Below are 21,927 nucleotides of genomic sequence, written 5' to 3' on the forward strand. Positions count from 1 at the left end.
TATTGGTTTTGTTATTGTTATCCTGTCTGGGTATTAATAAAGTCTGTCTGAATCTATATATGGTACACTTTGTTTATTATCATGTACTGCAACTACCTGTATGCACTGTATGCACTTTATAATCTATTTATCTATCTATACATATATATATATATATATGTATACAGTGCCTTGTGAAAGTATTCGGCCCCCTTGAACTTTTCAACCTTTCGCCACATTTCAGGCTTCAAACATAAAGATATAAAATTGTAATTTTTTGTCAAGAATCAACAACAAGTGGGACACAATCGTGAAGTGGAACAAAATTTATTGGATATTTTAAACTTTTTTTAACAAATAAAAACCTGAAAAGTGGGGCGTGCAATATTATTCGGCCCCCTTGCATTGATACTTTGTAGCGCCACCTTTTGCTGCAATTACAGCTGCAAGTCGCTTGGGGTATGTCTCTATCAGTTTTGCACATCGAGAGACTGAAATTCTTGCCCATTCCTCCTTGCAAAACAGCTCGAGCTCAGTGAGGTTGGATGGAGAGTGTTTGTGAACAGCAGTCTTCAGCTCTGCCCACAGATTCTCGATTGGATTCAGGTCTGGACTTTGACTTGGCCATTCTAACACCTGGATACGTTTATTTGTGAACCATTCCATTGTAGATTTGGCTTTATGTTTTGGATCATTGTCCTGTTGGAAGATAAATCTCCGTCCCAGTCTCAGGTCTTTTGCAGACTCCAACAGGTTTTCTTCCAGAATGGTCCTGTATTTGGCTCCATTCATCTTCTCATCAATTTTAACCATCTTCCCTGTCCCTGCTGAAGAAAAGCAGGCCCAAACCATGAGGCTGCAACCACCATGTTTGACAGTGGGGATGGTGTGTTCAGGGTGAGGAGCTGTGTTGCTTTTACGCCAAACATATCGTTTTGCATTGTGGCCAAAAAGTTCGATTTTGGTTTCATCTGACCAGAGCACCTTCTTCCACATGTTTGGTGTGTCTCCCAGGTGACTTGTGGCAAACTTCAAACGAGACTTTTTATGGATATCTTTGAGAAATGGCTTTCTTCTTGCCACTCTTCCATAATTTGTGCAGTGTACGACTGATTGTTGTCCTATGGACAGACTCTCCCACCTCAGCTGTAGATCTCTGCAGTTCATCCAGAGTGATCATGGGCCTCTTGGCTGCATCTCTGATCAGTCTTCTCCTTGTTGGAGGTGAAAGTTTAGAGGGACGGCCGGGTCTTGGTAGATTTGCAGTGGTCTGATACTCCTTCCATTTCAATATGATTGCTTGCACAGTGCTCCTTGAGATGTTTAAAGCTTGGGAAATCTTTTTGTATCCAAATCCGGCTTTAAACTTCTCCACAACAGTATCTCGGACCTGCCTGGTGTGTTCCTTGGTCTTCATGATGCTCTCTGCACTTTAAACAGAACCCTGAGACTATCACAGAGCAGGTGCATTTATACGGAGACTTGATTACACACAGGTGGATTCTATTTATCATCATCAGTCATTTAGGACAACATTGGATCATTCAGAGATCCTCACTGAACTTCTGGAGTGAGTTTGCTGCACTGAAAGTAAAGGGGCCGAATAATATTGCATGCCCCACTTTTCAGTTTTTATTTGTTAAAAAAGTATAGAATATCCAATAAATTTCATTCCACTTCACGATTGTGTCCCACTTGTTGTTGATTCTTGACAAAAAATTAAAATTTTATATCTTTATGTTTGAAGCCTGAAATGTGGCGAAAGGTTGAAAAGTTCAAGGGGGCCAAATACTTTCGCAAGGCACTGTATATATATATATATATATATATATATACACACACACACACACACACACACACACACATGAAAATTACGCATACTTTTGACCCTGAAAACATCCAATCAATGTTTCTTTTTTTAATTATCTGTAAAACAAGCTGTCTATCGTGTTCATTTGCCACTTAATTTCACTAAAGTCATTCACTACTTGAAGCTGAAGGAAAAAATGTGATACAAGTTTAGAAATATTCTCCTTCAAAAACATCACTTTCAACAAAGGAGTTTTCTTTTTATAATCTTGTGTTAACAAATGTGTCGGGCAGAAAACATCTGCAGTCCAGTGGGCCATCAGTGAGTATTCATCATTTCTTTCTTGTTGCTTACTCTTCTCGTGTAGACCCTGATGATATCATATATAGAATAAGCTTAGGAAATATCAACCATTTATAGTAATGATGTGACATTCCTTTCAACATTTTACACACTCCTACAGCCCCTTGCACAACTTGTAATCCTGTAGGCACAGTTTGCTGATAAATGTCATACAGATGCGTATTTGAAAAATGTGTCTCCATTTGTTTGAACAAAGACTAGCCTATATGGCATCTACTTGTCTGTACACAAAGTTGACTATATACATATGTTTGCTTATCATGAACTCTTGAACAACCATACGAAATGCTGTTGTTCATCTTTGTGTGGATCTTCATTATATGGATACACTTACTAATAATTATATTTTATTTTACTATCCAGTAATCAGCCTTTTTCTGATTATTGCTATTGCTCTTTTTTAACCTATGATCCATAAAGTAAATCCTAAATAATGCTCTGCTTTGAATCTGATGTTGCTGCCTCTAAATCTGTAGCCACTTGTATGTTTAAGCAACGTCTCGCCCTCAGCATTATCTGATTGGTTATATGTCATGAGTAATAGCATACAATCACAGAAGGACAAATGCTGAAACATTTCTTAAAATTAAATACATGCAAAACAGAAATAAACAAAGGTATTTAAACATGGTTTGTGTTGGAGTTTGTGTAATTATAAATTTTGAGACCCAGATTTCCATTTTTACTGCAAATGTATTAGTTCCAAATGTCAGTTTTTAGTTTCGTTATTTGCTTATAATCAGTCAGCCCCTAACTGATATACACATACATATTATGTGAACCATGAGAGATTAATAATGAAACAACAAAAATGTGGAAACATTAACATACTGTCAATCCACATATGAAACAGTTTTCCAGCAAGCAGTTCTTCATGGGAATTTGATGAGTTTGGCAAGCATTCAGACTTAGACTTAAATCAGATATCACACGTTAACAATAAAGTGCATAGCAACATACTACAGTGTTTACAGACTGTGTTACATTCTACCCAACAAACAACTGATTGTACTGGCACCAATGCTACAGAAATAGAGCATTTTAGTTTTACTTCTCCTGTTTGAAATGAAGTAGCTTATTAATAGTAAGCAGTCAGTTTATTGTACATTGTTAATAACCATGATAATTAATTTATCACAAGAATATTACAACAAGACAAATAAGGGGAATTTTAGTAAACGCTGTTACTGCAGCAGCACAGAGCACTGCTCTAGTTTCGTTTAAACTGTGCTCTAGTTTTGGGTGTTTAACTAAAAATGTGGGCTATTTGCCTTGAGCATACCATGAATAAAAGTTGATTATCAATGCACACAACATTTAACTTATTTACTATTTGTTACAGTTAAGATTATTGCAGCATTTTGAACCAGAATCATTGCAATATCATTATCCATCTATCCATTAGCTATACCGGCTTTGTACTGTAGACAGTTGCAGGGGGTTGGGGCTCTTTCCGGCTTACACTGGGCAAGAAGCAGGGTACGCCCTGGACAGGTTCCCAGGTCCATTGCAGAAAATTCTGAATTGCTAATAAGCCTACCATGTATGTTTTTGGACTGTGGGAGAAAGTCAGAGATCCCCATTCATGCAGGCGTAGACAGGACACACAAACTCCATACAGAAAGGTCCCAGCTGACCAGCAGGTTTGAACCCATAACCGTCTTGACATGAGGCTACAGTGCTAACCAAAGCATCACCGTGCCACTATAAACATCAGAATGTATACAAGTAAAGAACATTTACTTTTCAAATCTAACAAAATTCACACATCCCACAGTAAATTCAGAAGAAACTATCACTGAAATATAGCATCCTCGTAGTGGGGAAATAAAGATGGCACAGTGTAATATCTACAAAGATATTCCAGATAAATTGTGTAGGTATGAAAATTTGAAATAGGGGCCATTTGGTAATGCCATGCCAATTAAGTCTGCCTAGCAATTTTCGCTATGTGATTTGGAGAAACACCCAGCCGTTCAATTGTGTTTAATGGTCACCTGGCAGCACTGCTAATGCCCATTTCAGCCTACACTGGGCAGGCCATGGCCTAGTGGCCCTCTGCACCCCAGGCAATTATGTTTGGTTTCACACGGTGAAAAGGGTTAATTGGCAGCGCCCACGTGCCTGATTGGACCTGTTTCACGCTTGTCAGCCTTCATCGCATCAAAGGAAGCCCCAGTCCACCAGACACCATTATTAGGCCATGCACAAATACACATGCACACTTACCTCATGGACATGCACTGTACACAGATACTGTATTTGAATTTGATACTCTCATGAATGTACATATGTGGAGGGGTAAACATACATGCATACATCCTCCACACATATACTCTACATGCACACAAACACACACGACACACAAAGAAACACACTGAACATTGTGCCACTACATTAGTATTCACCATGCTCATGCAAAAACATAAGCGTTCACAGCAGCATGGACTCCGGCGTTATGCAAATCACTGTGGACGATTCTCACTGGTGTCACTAGGGGTCAGTGTTGTTTTATACAAAGCAAGGCCACATAATTCTGATACTCTTGTTGCTTCGTACTTATCACTTCATCATGTTGTATTGGAGCTTTTCTCTGACCACAGCATGGTCACACTTATCATCATCTTTGCACCTGAATATCATTTTAAAACTTCTATAATGATCATGATTATGAAACTTTGTCTTTTCAAAAAGCATTTTTATCTTTTGTTATTTAAAATTCATTGATATCTTTAAACATTTCTTTATTAGATGCATTGGACAATTCATTGTTTTGTACTTTCTCTGCCTGTGTTGCTGTAATTTTAGGCAAACCAAGTGTTGTCAAACCATGCCTGTAAACTGCGTCCTTGTCTGTTTGTCAGGGTCTCCATATGTTTCTAGTTTTTATTAATAAGGCTTCAACCACTGAGCCACTGGCAGTCTATGAAAGTCCATCAGCCATTATACAAGCTAGTTTCACTAGCAAATAACAACAGTGACAATGTTTCCCATTCAGCAGTCTGCTCTATATAAATCATGCATTCTTTAGGTTTTAAAAAAGTTAGCCTTGTTGTTGGATTTTCCTCTTTTTTCGTTCTGGTCCTATACTAATTAGAAAAAAACTTAATTTATTAGAAGCTAAAGAATACATCTTAACCAGGGGTGCCAATAATTATGGAGGGCGCTGTATTATAGAGACATTAGGAGGAAAGAGAGAAGGCATGTGATTTTGTAACCACATGATAAAGACGAGCATTTCATAAGAATATTACCAACAAGATACACAAGACAATCTCAGCCTGTTATTTTTCATAATATGCTATGGGTTGAAAACACTAAATATGGCAGTCTAAAATCAAATTCCACACACTCAAAACACATGCAGATCATTTATACAAACCGCATCCTTTCATTTACAGATGCAAATGCCTTTGATAGCTGTCATCAGAGAGAATTTCAGAGGTAATTTCCTCTTATCTTGTTAGCATGGTTCCACAATGACATAATATAAAAAGAACTTGTGCAAGTACAATTTCAAGACAGACCTATTGTGTCAATGAATGCAGAAATTCTCACATTAGTCTTTGCTCTTTTCTTTTGGCAGCAATATCAGTTTTTGGTCTGTTTGGAATGTCTCACTTTTGCTCTTTTCATTTTATCGCACTAATTGAATCTGGCTCTCATAGTTGGCAATGTGTTTTTGGATTTCAAAACATGTTGCTGTAGGTGTCCACTAGCCAATGGCTTGGCTCCACCACTGTGGTCTGTTTCTGCACAGACAGACAGTACAGCAAGGATCTTTTCCCACTGTGCCTCCTTGTCATTTTCAGCACTCTGGCACGCTCCAGCAAAGTCACCCCTCTCACACATAGGCAAATACCCAGACACACACAAACATAAACAGACACACACACACACACACACACACACGCACATGTACACACAGTCAGAGTCAGATTGCGTGTGTTCCTTCCCAACTGTGCCTCAGAGGACTCTGCACTTTTTCCACAGACGAGGACATGTGTGCGCGGACACACACACACACACACACACACACACACACACACACACACACACACACACACACACACGCACACATGCACACATACATGCACAGAGTCCTGATATACACTTCCCATCTCTGCTGGCATCCTGTGAGGGACGTGCAAGCGAGAGAGCAAGAGCATATGTTGGATAGACGTTTGTTGAGGGGGGATATTTCTCTTTGGATGTTGTCTTACAAGCTCTGACGGCGTGGCGCAGAAAGAAGGCATTTTTTCGTCCAATTTATTAATCCTTTTAGGCAATGTTCTCTGTTCAGAAATGCAAATTGAATCAATCTGAGGCTGACTTTAAGACTTTTCAAGTGGGATTTAATTAGAAGCCAGGGCCTGCAGTTTTTAATGAGAGTGGGGGTGGAGAGATGGAGAAAGAGAGAAAGAGAGAGACATGGGGAGGGAGAGTGGGTTGCGGTTTTGATCTGGGGGTCCTGCTGGAGAAAGCATACACAAACACCCACAACATATGCACACACTAGCATACACACATGCGCTCACGCACACAAATGCGCCCTGTAGAGCCGAGTATGAGGCGGATACCCGCTGTTTGGTTTTTCTTCACTTCCCTCATCTCAGTCTTGTGAGAGTTCAACTAGAGATCTCGTTACTTTACTATATATCCCAAACCCTCTCACAAACCTAGCCTATATAAGCATCGATGGAGTGATGCTTCATGCAGCTACATCCTACATTTTGGAGCTGCCCAGTGTAAAAGACCTCAAATTAATACCTGACAGTTTCCAGGTGCAAAGGCATGTAAAGGGGCAATAAATGTGAAGTTGGTTAGAGCAGAAGAAACACACCTTTATGTATGGTTCAAGGAAAATGGTTGAGGGATAGTCCAGGTTTTAAAATGTGGTACATCACAACCATAGGCCACATGCACAAGGCAGTATGAACTACTGCACTGAAGACGGTGTGTAACGTAATACACCTGCTGCTACTCAATATGCACTTCAAAGAAAATAAACTGCACTATTACTAACGCTACTGAGCCAGAGCTTCTTTTTAAAATATAAAATTTTATAATCACATTGAATCAGTTGTAGTTTCCAACAGCCGGAATCCCTTTAACTCAAACCTGCAAAAATATCACCAAAAAAGACAGAAAACAGAGCCCATTCTTGCCCATTTAATTCTATTCATTTGTGTCTATGTACATGTGCATGTGCTGACCATATATGAATTTGTGCCGTCATGCTCGAGTTATTTTTGCTTCTAATGATTTGAGCAGTTAGAGATCTTGCAGTCACTCCCTCATAAATGATTCTAACAGACAGCCCTTCCTTCCAGAGTAAAACTTGTCCCTTGATTTATCAGGGATTTCACTGCCATTTGGCTATCACATGCTACATCTGATACATTTTGGGGAAATGCTGTTAAAAAGGGTGAAGTCGGCCTGTGGTGTCGGGATGTGGTTTGAGAGCTCACGCTCTCCTAAGCCTCTGCCTTCTTTCCCTCTCTGCCTCACTGTTTCCTGTCACCCGCTCAAATTGGAACTGAGGCTGGAGAGCACTGAGTGGTGGTTTTCAGGAACTGTGTGATATCTGCAAGGTCACTATGTCTGATTTTTCTCTTTCTATATTTTCACTTTTTGAAGGGGTGGAGGAGGGAGAGGAGGAGGAGGGTTAGTTATTGCCTCTAACTTGACCATTTCCACTTTGAGAGTTTCCTCTGTGCGGCTGTCTCTCATAAAAGTAGTCGTTTGTCTGCGTGCTGGAAAAACAGCGAAAGATAAATGTCAGGAAGATTATTTCTAGCTTGGAAGTCTTAATATAGGTAGCAATAAACATGAAAAGATATGTACGAAAACAACAATTTCGCATGCCAGCGGAGTTGATGTACAGTATTGAAGGCGCAGTCGAAGGAGGGAAAAGATGTGACGAGATGACTTTTAGGCTGCCACAGTGAGACATTCATTTACCCATTAAAGTGCGAACTCCAGTGCGTGTCTTGCAAAATGTTTGACAACTAGTTGATACTGTCAATGTTTAAATAATACTAATTAATCTCTATTATTGAAACATGTAATTAATCTCTCTCTCAACCTCTCTGGCTGTCTCTCTGTTTCTGTCTCACTCACATTTAATGGAACTTGAAAGGGAAACCCAAAGACCAAACGCTGTGTTGTGGTCCTTGCGGGGTGCTCATTGAGGGACTCACATCAGAGGAGATAACAGGCAAAGAGACAGACGGGTGGACATGTTTTGACAAACAGACAGTTGGTCCACAACTCCTCCCTATCTCACTGCTCTGTGCCTGCTCTCCCTCTTTTTCTCACTGTATGTGTCTTTGAACTCAGCCCTTCATTAACAATCTGCTGATTAACAGGCTTGGGAACACAGGGGTGGATGGATGAGCAGTAGAGAAGGATGAGAGAGACACAGAGAGACAGAATAAGGGGGGATATGAGTTGGAATGTGTCCTTAACAAGTCTCTGTTCAGACCAACACTGTGTAAAAATGGGCAGTCCCTCATTTTATTGAGATAATTGCAGAACCACGGTGGCTGCAGAGACAAAGGGCTTTGACAATATAAAAAATAAAAACCCTGCAGTGCAACATTTTCCAGCAATGTTGTGCGTTGGCAAGTAAGTGCAAGCACACAATCCTGTTTTAATTTAAGTGTATACCTTTTAATGAAATGGAGAGTAAAATGATCATCTTCATGGTGACTTTGAAGTTGTAATATCAATCCATACAGTATTATAAACAACTGTGAAGTGCACCCCAAAGCCTTAACATTCATCCATCTTTCATACTCACCAGCTTTCCTAGATCATATTTCTCACCGTTACCTTAAGCAATAGGACTCATAGATACATTATGTATTAGGTACCTTTGGCCCTTTGTTTTAAGGAACAAAAATGTACCTTTTGGGGTGGATAAATCTGAAAAATCCGTCGTCAAGTTTTAAAATCCATACTGCACCTTAATCTTTTAGGTGCAACTTGGGATGTCAATCAAACTGCAACATTTAAAATGTCACTGAAATAAACGTAACAAATTGACAACAAAACATATTTTCTCTCTCCTGGAGGCCACAATTCACACACACAAAAAAAAATCACACATTCATACTCTATTTTTTCCAGCTGTGAGAAGCTCCCCCATTGTTCCTTTTTTTTTTTTTTTTTTTTGTTAAATCGCCTTTGCAGTAAACACAAAACATACTCAACGCTTGCCGTAGAATTAGTGTCAGACTTAGGAAATATTAAATGATTGAAGTTTTGTGGACGCTATGTAGCAGTAAAGTCCGTAAGAAAACCTTATGCTAACCAAATAATCGGTGACTGTTCGCCAGCTTAACAGGTAGCACTTTTAAGAAATGCAAAATATAGGTAAATGAGAATAAGTAAATGCTGAGTTAGACAGTGTTATGTAACGCAGCAGGGGAGCAAAATAACTGGACTCTGTCTTTCCCACATCTTACCAGACATTGACTATGTGTTTGCTTGCTGACCGAAAGATGACGACCTGAAAATGCTGCCGTTGAATTGCATTGTTTTAGGAAATAACAGCATTTTTATAATTAGCCAAGTTAGTGTGAAGAAAGCTGCAGGAGAGACAGAATGCATTGCTGAGAATAAGTGATACTGGAAAACACTGGGAAGGAAAGACAGATTGACACAAAGGGAGAGACAGTGGCAGGAAGCTGGAGTGATGGGCAGAGACAGAGAGTGAGAGCCCGTCTGATGGACACAGGGAAAAAGACAGACTGACAGAGAAAGAGAACGAGGGATGGGCCTGTTTTGAATTAATGACTACTCTCATCAGAAGATGAATGTTCTCCCGCTCTCCCCTCGGAACAGAGCTTGCAAATAAAAAGAAAGTCAGTCCAACGAATAATGAATACACAAATAAATAAATAAGCCAATAAATAAATGACTAAATGTGAAGCACAGATTATGATCGATGCACACTCAGTTGTGTGCAACTGTTGTTTGCGTGTAAATGCATTTTTTTTTAAATTTCGTGTGTTACATATAGCTATGCATCCACACTGCACGATGTCTGGTGTGTGATAGTTTGGTGATGTAAACATGAATGTTTTTATTGTGTGCTTCCTGCTGTGCACATATCAGAAAAGAGTGTGTGTTTATTGGTATGTCTGTGTGTGTTGTTTTGTTGATGTTCATATTTCCGATTGTGTGATTGTGAGTTTGTGGTTGCGAGTTTTCGTTGGTGTGTATGTTGGTATTTACTTGCATGTGGGTTTGTCAGTGCGGCTTTGTGATGGTGTGTGCGCGCGCGTATCCATTTTTATTAGTGTGAGTTTGGGATTGTGCATGTGTGTCTGTGAGTGGGGGGCTCTCTGGTGAGTCTCCTTAACATCAAACAGCTGGAAGTAATAAAATATTTAGGAAGCGCTGGGAGTCTGTGAATATTAATACTGCCTTTTCCTTCTGTCTCTCAAATCTCCCTCTCTTTTTCCACTTCTTTCTGTTCCTCCAGTTTTTCTCTCCCTCTGCCCAGACTCACTTGGCCTCTGTCTCTCTTCCTCCACTGCCACTATTCTCTTGTCCTCTCCTCTTTTGCTCCATTGGTCCAAACCCAAACTCTGACTCCTCCTAACTCTCTGATTCCAGTGTCTTTGACCTTGTTTATCAGGGAATCAGTCATTTAATTGGGGTTCCACACTCGGCCCACTGGCACTCAGTGTGATGGAGGGAGAAGCGAGGAGTTGACCTATGCCATTCGGTCATGCTAGTGGCGTCAGCGTCTCACTGTGTGAGGATAAGCGCTGTCACAAGTCCTCTGCGCCACCAGGCAGCAGTTCACCGCACTGTGCCCTGCTATGTCAAACATGAAAGTGGACCGACAGGATGCACACAGGACCGTTTGGCCAAACCACAGTGGATATTCAAAGATTTACACTTTAATGATATCTTCAGAGACAGAAAATCAATGACTTTGAATCTACTGAGCAAGATTTAACAGAGTGTAAGAACAGCATTTAAAAGATTTGACTCAGGTGTCTTTTCATCTTTTGCATATCAACTTTTGACCTAATAGTCATAAGTATCCAAAGTCCATCCATCTGTTCACTACGCATGCTTTATCCTGTGGAGGGTCACAAGAGGTTGCCAGTCTATCATTGGGCCAACGTAGAGAGACATATGCAAAGAAAGTCACAAATAAAACCTACCATGTGTGTCGTTGGACTGCGAGCGGAAGCTGCAGCACCCAGACAGAACTCACGCAGGCACAGAGAGCACATGCAAACCCCACAAGGCCCCAGCCAACCAGATGATCGGAAGGAGCCTCTAGCTGTGAGGCGACAGCGCTAACCACTGCATCACCATGTTGCCCACAAATATCTTAAGTGGTAAACCAAATTAGAAAGGCAATTACACATCACTTAATAAAATGTGCATTTGATTTATGCTTTGGAAATATTCAGACAAAGATAATTAACTTAAATTAATAATTCAGCTTTCTCCCTTTAAAGTGTTGAATCAAAAGTAAATTCACAAAATATAACAGAAAATAAACGTAACTCTTTTTTTTTTAATTATCCAATTTGCTTCTGTGTCTGTACTTAAACAGTAAACATTAGGCCTGTAAGTGTCCATCCTAAAGGCCTGAAACATTCAATATTAAAGAAAGAAGATTAAATAAACAGTTGAGATACAACCATGCTGAAATAGTCACACACAATTTTGAAACTCAGCTCTCATTCATATTATCTCACTGTGTTTCCTTTCCTTTCAGCACTGCAAGTGTTTTTTTTTATTTTGTTCCAGCAGTTTTAAGTTTCTCCTCTTCACAAACTCAGTTTTGTAGTTACCTTATCTTTGCAAGTACTAATTTGTGTATTTATTCTTTTCATAATACTTAAATTATCTAATTTTGAGCAGAGACACACACCTTTTGTAATTCATTGCTAACATTTGCCACAGTACAGTATTATGTATGGCAACCTCTACATGTCCTGCTACATGAACAAACAAATATAAAGATCACATTTGCTGTACAAACCTAAACTACTACAAACAAAACAACATAAAAATGTTTCCCAACATGCTTTGAGTTTGTATGCTCGCACACAGATCTCTCTTTTTTAATAATTGTCTTTGGCTTCGATTGGGTTGACAATAAACCCACATAAAGTATTTGCATTTAACATTTGTGAAAAACACTGCTTTTACTAATTGTCTCCCTTTGCTCTTGCTCTGCCTTTCTGCTAGAGTTCCTGCCTTTACACAGACTGTGTAATGGCTGAGCTCAGACCAAGAGGCAGACTGACCGATGTTGGCCAACAGGCAGATGCTATAAAAAGGAAGCTGTACAATGCACAAGGTTGCTGGTTACACCAGACACTACATGCATACAAGGTATGACAAGGACGCAAACTGAGCGACAGCCAGATCAGACCAGGCAGGCACGAAGGAGGACAAGCATACTCCAGCAGATGGTTGTGAATTGCATGAAGGTCATGTGTTCTGAGTTGCCATTCCCAAGCTTGTCATCTTTAGCAAAATACATTCCTGTATGTGTCAGAGGGAAATGCATAGAAACAAATAATTACAATGCCTATTTCATTCTAGTAACAAAGGAACAGCTAAATGAAAATGCTTTCACTCTGGAAACACATTCAGCCAAACAGGTAGCAGTATAAGAGGAATGCTGAAAGAGTGAGACATAGTCCAAGTGACGGCGAGACAGGCTTTCAGCAAGAGACAAAGAAATATAGCCATACTGCAGGACAGGCAGATAGGAGGGCTGGCTGTTGTCAGCATCAGTGACAACAACAGCAGCAATGTAATTATAGGCTCTCTGATTAAAATCAATCTCATTTCTGCCATTCACAACTCATTTTCCCTGCTGAAAAAAATCCACGCCTCTCTGACACCTCAGCTGCTGGGGGAAAAAAAGGAAGTCAAGGTAGATGGATGAGCTGAAACTACGACCAGCAAACCATAGTGATACTCTGTGATGAAACTGCATTATTGTAGTGTGGTGCTATTATACCTGTCTGAGCCCTCAACTCAAAAAAAAAAAAATCCAATTGTAAAAATACATATAACTATAGGTGGCCTACATTTCAGCATGTTACAAATTCTACAGGATCGCCTCTACATGGGACAATTTCTTAATGAAAGCAGGACAAAGTGGTTAAAAAGCTGAATCCTCTTAATACACTACAGCGTTATTGCGTGGTTTTACAGTCAAGATGTTGCTGCAGTGCAGAGGGTTTATTTCTTCTTCTGCCTTCCCACGTTAATCCACGCACCCATGTGCAGAAACCAGCTACAGCTAAGGAGACAAAGGCAAGCAAAGTGAGGGACTGATAGAACCACATACACAGCGTAAGAGAAAAGACAGTGATAGAGAAAGAGAAAGAGAGACAGAGACGGAGAGAAAAGGCGTCAGCATGGAGAGGATTTATGAGTGGGGCCTGTCTGCTGGCTAAGGGCCTAGTCCCTCTGTGGTCCACTCCTCTGTAATATTCACCGCTCCTCAGGCTCCCATGTGTCTGCTTGTGGGTGCAATGTACACACATGCACACACGCACACGCTTACATGCACACGTATAGCCTACTGTGCAAACACATGTACGGTGGAAACACACAGTTTGCATGTACAAATAGTCCACTCAGTCCAGAAGAATCCAGTCACTGCAGTTACTCATCTCATATGTCTCTGTGAAGTTAACGTCTGCTTTGTCTTTACCTCATCCCCACCTTTTTCGTCTGTTTATCAGCGACGCTATGTTCTCTCACTTAACCGCTGGACTTGATATCTGACACCTGACAGACGTCTGTGGAAACAAAACCGCAAATCAAAGCATTTCATCTAACTTGGATTTACAAGAACAGACCACTTAGTTCCAATATATGCTGCGATTGGCTAAACACATACTGCAGGAGACAAAAAAGAAAAAGTAGCTCACAGCTCAGTTAGAGATACATCTGGGGGTTGACGTTTTATGGCAAATGGTTGCGTAGTGTGATGTGGCGGGAAAGACTTTCTCCTTTTGGGAGCTTTCTACAAGTTTTCTTCAGCGAGAAAAGCAACTGTTGACAAACACATATGGACAAAAGACTTTAATGAAGTCAACAACTATGAAAAGCGAAATAATAGATAAGGACATTGAGGCAGTGACAGGTGAGGGAGAAGAAAGGGAGGAGAACACCTTGTGAAATGCAACCCACTGCCTGTGAACAGCCACTTAGCTAGTGTCTACTGTACAGTCTATGTGAGGCATTTTGGGAATATCTATAAACTGTATTTTCTGTTTATAAGCACAGTTAGATGCAATTTTATTCATGCTATGTCTCTGGGAGACGTTCTGTATTTAGATGAAAGAATACTTATTTTTCAGTCTTATTTTGATTTAAAAAAAAAAACTTGTGCATTAGCAGGAATGAAGCATAGCTTTGAAGTGCTACCAGTTCTTGTTTAGTTAAACGTGAAAGTGCAATAAAAATGTTCTTCCCCAAAATCAATGAATAATCATGATTAATGATAGTGATTTCAATACTGATCAAAAATACTCTTGGTTGTCATTTTGGCCATAATCACGCAGCCCTATTGTGACTCATCAAGTGGTGCCAGAACAGCTCATGTTTGATTCACTGATTGTGAAGTGCTAACAATGACACAACGCCCCATCTCTGTTTTCCAGACACAAGCATCAACATAAGTCTAAAGAGGGAATTATCACTTAGTGCAGACATCTCTATAGGTCCGCCTAGATGAGAGTGTTACCGATGATACACGTTTGGAATTACAGGAATGTGTTCTGGAAGACTGTGGAAAGTCACTGGTAAACCGGCTGGTCAATGTAATTCTTAAAATGTGGGTTCACAAAAGAACCAGCCATGTGAATGACGCCCATGCACGTATGCTATCACACAGCCTAGAGGAGCATGTTGAGTGGCGGAGCATCACAAGGCTGAGCAGAAAACGAAACATGATTTGCATGTTTCAGCTGGGAGTCAATGATGTTTAAAATTGACGCGCATCTAGAGGCGCATTTTACCTGCAAACACCTGAAATTATGTGATTGCTGGCTGTCACAGTTGCAAACACATGGTCAAAATATGTAGTGCAAAATGTTTGAAAGCTTTTTATATGGAAGGAGAATTTCTTATCAAAAAGAAGATGTGCAAATCTCTATACACTTAAAAAAATACTTGTATACACGCACGCATTCGCATCGGCATAAACATCGACAAATGCATTCACATTCACATGTACACGTGTTCAAAAGATAATCAGTGTACTGTATTATGCATACATGTACACACATGTCCTTCAGACATTAGCTGCAGCAAAGACCTTGATCTTGTTCTTATTCTGTTTCTTGGGTGTATGGACGAAAGGGAGTTTTTTGGCTTTTATTGTCAGTGCTAGACATGTTGCACAGCGGTGGTGGGGGCTAAATGGGGATTCCACTGCTGTGACCCTGGCCAATAAGCCCTCAGCAGGCGACTAGGCCAGCCAACACAGAGGCCAAAGGGATCAAAGACAGGAGGGAGGAATTAGCGAGGCAGGAGGCGAAGATATGAGGGAGGAAAAGGAGGACATGAGGCAGGGAAAATGAGGCAGAGAGGAAGTGAATGGAACCATGTATGGAGGAATAGAAGCATCTAAGTGGTCATTTTAACAGCAGTGGGGAGGCATTTGTGGATAGCTGTGAATGGAAAGGAAGGCAGAGATATTTTACAATAGACAAAGAAAGACAAATTGGTGAAGGAAAGAAAAGGTGGTGAGAAAAGGTCATGAGGGGGTCAAGGAGAGAAGAGTATATCTGAGTGTTTATGATATGTGCCTGTGAATGTGAGCGTTCATTCACACATTGGACGGGAGCGCATGAGGGATTTGTCACTAAGAAAGACAGCCAAAAAGAAGAAGAATAGGAAAAGAAATATGAAAACACTGGTGGCATCAAAGCAACAAAGGGAAGGAAAAAGACACTTGGACAAGTGCAGAAAAAACAACAGAGGATGAAGAAAACTTTGGAAAAAGCCTATAAAAAGCGTGTGCGTGTGTGTGTGTGTGTGTGTGTGTGTGTGTGTGTGTGTGTGTGTGTGTGTGTGTGTGTGTGTGTGTGTGTGTGTGTGTGCGTGCGCGTGTGTGTGACACTGTGTGTCCCATACAGCTGCCAAGACTGAACCTCTCTGCACAGGATAATTTTAGAGGACAGTAAAAGACAAACAGATCACTAGCAGATTCCATTGGGGACTGTTTTACCCAGGTAATATTCTACATTCAGTGAGAGTTCATTTTTAGACCATCATATGATAAGACAATTCAAAACCTAAGAAGTCATCTCTCTGAGGACACTCTGCTATGATCATGAATATGATCAAAATTCTTTGGATTATATGATGGCAATACACCCTAACCACAGTTTAGGACATCTCTGACCTCACTTCATTCATGGGTAAAAGTATTCACTTTGGTTGTTTTATGTTTGGTAAGCATTATTTCAGATACATTTCAACCTTGCATAGTAAGAGCAGGAAATTATTGTAAGTTTTTTGCACGAAAATGGGCAGTTGTTTAGATGCTATAAGTACTATGTTGGTGCTACACATAATCATCACAAAACGGAAATCCTGAGCAGAGATGCTGTGAAGGCACATATCAAATCAGAAAAAGAGTAGTCTATGAATGGACATAGGTGTGTAGACTTTCATGTGTATTTCTATTCTTTATGTTGTGGGGACATAAATTTGTTCATATAGTCAGATTGTGCAAACCCACTTCCTGTTTAGGGACACAGGAAATAATGGGATTTTAGAGAGGGAACTTGGTTTAAGGTGATAGGATAAGAGTTACCGGTATGTTTTGGCAGTAGTAGATACAGTTAGAGTTAAGATAAGTTATTGTAATGTCTTCTGAAGTGATGGAAACACAAATGTGTGTGAGTGTGCATGTATAAGATGCAGGGTTCACTTATGTAACAACCACAAGACAAAGACAGTGGGAGGTTGAATTCGAATTACAAATTGAGGAAGAGGGCAAGAATAAGACAGAGATGATGAGACGGAGGGAAACCACAGACAGATTTTAAACCAAGGCAGCCTAAGTAAGGGGGAGCCTCAAGACAGTCCACCTTTTAAATCATTCTTTCTATAAATAAAAGAAGCTACATTTGGTCCTTACAAGTACCAAAATAAAAGAAGAAACTGGCAATGTTGCTTCTGATAACAGAGGTGAATTACAAGAGGTAGATCCACATGACAGACAGTAAGACAGACAGAAAGCCCTCCAAGAGAGTCAGTGCTCAGAAGTGGCCTTCTGTGATCCCTGCCACTTCCAAACAGCATCAGGAAAGACTGTTGCTCCGGCCGCCAGCCGGGCTGTCGCCATAGGGACTCAATTCAAAGAACCCCCAGCCAAACCATTTGAAAGATGTGGATTGAAGATGCTAAGGCCCGGCAGTGTGGAATCAGTGCTTAAACAGTCCATACATTGCCATCATCTGGTCCACTAATCAAAGCCGCTAGTTTCTCTTTACTTTCACTGTGTTTTTTCTGTTTCTTTTTCTATTATCTCCATTTCTTTCCTTCTGTTTCTGACTTTGAAGTTGTTTAAAGTGGGATGAGGATCCCAAATTTTCTCTCTGTGTTGACATCTGTCTCTGGCTCTCTCTCCTTGTTTCCCCCCTTAGCTCAGAGAGAAGAATTCAAAGTGTACTCTTAATAGCTTGCATGTGTTTCGATTAAGAAACTGGCATGCACTTCCCAATTTAATGGGCTTTCTCTGCTCTTAGTTCGCTGCTGGCCTAGGCTATGTGGTGGAAATTTGAAGGTAACGGTTTTAATTGCCAGGCTATGGGTGGAATGCAGCTATTCAGACAGCAGGAATGTGGCACACGGATATTTTTCGGACTTTCTGACACGTGTGGGCACAGATGCTCAAACAATATGGGCACCACATACACACTAAAACAAGTGCTTCAAGACAATACGTGAGGTAAGAGGTTAAGTTGGGTAAGAAAGGATGCATCCATACTTTACAGTAGCTGCACTTGTGTACTGAGGTTTAATGTGATTAAAAGACTCTCCTTTTAAAAATTCTGTCCTTCGTCTTTTGAAGAGAAGGATTTTGAATTAGCAGGATGAGCAGCACTGTTGTCATGCTGACAGGCATTTGTACACACACAGCCTTGAGACCCCGAGAGGCAACTTCAGAGAGGAATATAGTCCTTGCAGTGACAAGTGACACCTGTACAGCAAGTGTACAAGTGCACCTATTTAGGAGACTGCTTAGATTGCTCGGGTGGATTGAACTTTTTTTGTTGGTGTTTAAGTAAGTTTGTTCAAACCCAGAGATGTTTAGTGTGTAAAGTGAATAATTAAAAGCTAGATTAACGTACAGTATCTCAATTTCTGTGTAGGCATAGAAAATAGAGGAATCCCTCTCAAAAGTGAGAAAATTAAAATCTGGGGCTAATTTCTGTCCACGTCATGCTTTGTAGCTCTTTGTTCAATGGCACCATCAAAATGAATCAAATGAAAAATAGGTGTGAGCCTTTCATTGTCATTTTTTCAAATACCTGACTGTAATTTCCCCCCTTGGTGCAAATGGTACAGTCCAACTAAAACACAGAAATGAAAAATTAGAATACTTAATCATTTTTTTGATTTCTGTTTTAAAAAAATCTGCTTCTGAAACAACTCAGCCACGAACAATTAAGATTGACAAATTAAACCGAAGGATATTTATTAGTTTCTGAAATCATCAAAGGATGCATGATGAAAGTTTCAAAGTCATTTTTCATTTGATTCTTTTAAAGGTATGAATAAACACAGAACTGCAAAGATCAATTTGATTTTTTTGTAACGTAAAATTACATTTTGTGAAACATTCCATCATTTTCCAGCTTCTATGCAGTCACAGTCACAACATAAAGGCGCATGTATAAAAATATTCATAGGATATCTTTTTTTACATTTTGTGAGCATTTAAATAATTGTAATCCAAGTGTAGGCTATTGGATTCAGTAAGAAATACTGAAAAGGGTGCTTGATAAGTCTTCCCTTTTACACTCCATACACAGAGGCCGTCTCATTCACCATCATTGTTTTTCTCTCTCTTCTGTCCCTTGGTAAAATGCTTTGTGGGTCCAAACAACCCTGTGGTTAAAGAACAAACATGGTGGGTGTAAAATATCCCCAGCCCTGTAAAATTAGAAAAAGGGGAAGAAGAAAAATGAATGTGCCCAATGTGGCATGTGAACTAATGATGGGTTGGTGTGGTGTTGGTCTCGGTGGAGGAGTAAGGAGACTGGCCATGCGTGTGATGCAATCATCACCTTTGGTCCAGCGTATGGTTAAAGTGGGCCGTGCCGCGGCAGTTTGTGGTGTGCCCACAAGGTCATGCCAGGGCATGTGTGTTTGGTCGACGGAGGCAGGATAGGGTGGGAACCGTGCAGACAGAAGTTAGGCAATGACAAAGTGGAGGAGGAGGAGGAGGAGAGATAGGAGGGTTTATGAGCAGGTGAGACAAAGAGCAGTAGAAAAGACAAAGACGGACAATGGAATCATGGGAGGAAATAGAACGAGTTAATATGCACATAAACACACATGTCCGGACACACACGGGCACACTTACATTCTCACAACCTCTCCAAGTCACCCTATTATTATCATTATGCAAGTGTGACTGCAAATGGTCCCCCTGAGCAACAATGGGACTGAGCAATGAGCCCATAAACAGATATGTAGCAGTGTTGGCATTTTTGATGAGGCAGCAGCCACACACACACACACACACACACACACACACACACACACACACACACACACACACACACACACACACACACACACATACACTCCTCTTTCCCTTCGACCTCTGCTCTCTAAGGGAAGGCAGTGCGAGCACACAGCCTGCCGTAGGGACCGAGCGACAGTGTGCCCAGCTGCATGCCAACTGCGCCCGCGGGCTGCCCTAACCCATGCACCCAAGGGAGCAAACAGCCTCTACAGCTCTCTATATCACCATCTCTCCCTTTCCTTCTCTTGTCCTCCCTCTGAGCCTCACACTGTCCTTCTTTTTCTCCCAATTGTTAATCTCGCTTCTTTCTCCTGCTGCACGGTCTTTCTCTTCCTTTCTCCACCCCGTCTTTCTCTCCTTCTCACTCTTACTTCCAGTCCTAGAGAGTGAGTGACAGGCTGTGAATTGCTCTGAGGCTATACCCAGATAAAAGGCTAGGAATGCACAAGTACACACACACACACACACACTCAGACACACTTCATTGGGAATCACATCCACTGTCACGAAGATAGACACAAGTCCTGCCATTCCTGTATTGGTAGGAGCAATACACACTCCATACACTGAATGTGGAGTGACAATCTCTTTGTCCAGTCTCTCCCCTGATGCCCGTGTGCTTGGTCACTCGCTGCAATGGTACCCAGCATCCATCTGTGATTGTGTGTCTGTGTGTGTGAGAGAGAGAGAGAACGAGAGAGAGAGAGAGGGAGAAAAGCATGGGAGTGAGACCGAGACTGACAGAGACGGGGAGAAAGAGAGACAGATTGAGAAAGAGAGAGTGTGTGCATGATGTGCATGTGTGTGTTTGTATTTGCGTGAGAGGGAGAGCTATTGCATCTCACAGTGTGCGGTGTCAGGTCTGGCTGTGTGAGCTGACACTGATTATAGTTTTCACAGCTCACTCCCATCACAGGCAACTATAGCCATGGCCAAAGCCCTATATTTCAAAAAGTTGCAACACTGTGCAGGATCCAGAATTGCTTTTATGCCTCCAGCAGTTCGGTTGTTGGCTTCCCGGAACATAAATTTAGAAGCTATACTGTCCTACTGCTTGAAAATAGAACATTTAAAACTAATGTGAATTATATGAAATAAGTAGTATAATTACAGGGTTAATCTTAACAAACAGTGTTGAGGAATAGACTATTCCAACCTTCCAACCTTAATTTCAGTGCTAAGTTTTGGAGATGATTTGGTCTGCCACCTAAGGCTGGATATTGCTACCAAAAATTCATCGTTGCATCAAGAATCTGGTTAGATTCATAAAAAATTCAATTTATTTTTGATCAAATCGTTCCTGGTTTGTATTTTTTATACCAATCTTAGGCTTTCACATTTTGAAAGCTTCATGTACAATCAAGCACAAACAATAAACTGTATAGGAGTTTTTTTTTTTTTTTGTCATTTCAGGCAAAGAAATGTATCCAAAAAGTACTGACTTGGAACAGAAACACGGATCCTGTGCAGAATTTAAATGCCTGTTGTCTCATATTATAAGCTGATCCATGCTGTGCATATTAAGCCCAGTTTATATCTATAGCTTGAGTGGTATTACAAAAATCCTCCACCCAAACAGTTTCCTGTGTAAAACAGTACTGGCCAGCTCTTGTTGAGACACATGCTCCTGTCTTTTATGCCAAATGATAGGCCATACTGCAGAGTGTATAATTATTGTAACAAGCCTTCTGTCTTACCCTGTATACACCAACGACAAGGAAGCATTCAGAAAAACAAACACTGACGCTGATGACTGATGCCTACTCTTTGATGCTCACATTTAAAGGCTACCAAACCACGAGACTCCTTCCTCTGTATAGACGTTTTTTTTCACGTGCTCTCTCTTTTCAGTGTCATTGACTGCTTTATGCCAGATATAAAAAGCGTTGCATGGCCAACGAAGCGCATAATGGGCCGATTTGACTAACGTGTCAGTGCAAAGGAGTGAAAAAGAGGAGGGAGTGAGGGGGGAGGGAGGGAGAGCGAGGAAAGGAAG

Source organism: Acanthochromis polyacanthus, chromosome 12 (assembly GCF_021347895.1).
Source record: "Acanthochromis polyacanthus isolate Apoly-LR-REF ecotype Palm Island chromosome 12, KAUST_Apoly_ChrSc, whole genome shotgun sequence".
In the NCBI taxonomy this organism is placed as follows: Eukaryota; Metazoa; Chordata; class Actinopteri; family Pomacentridae; genus Acanthochromis; species Acanthochromis polyacanthus.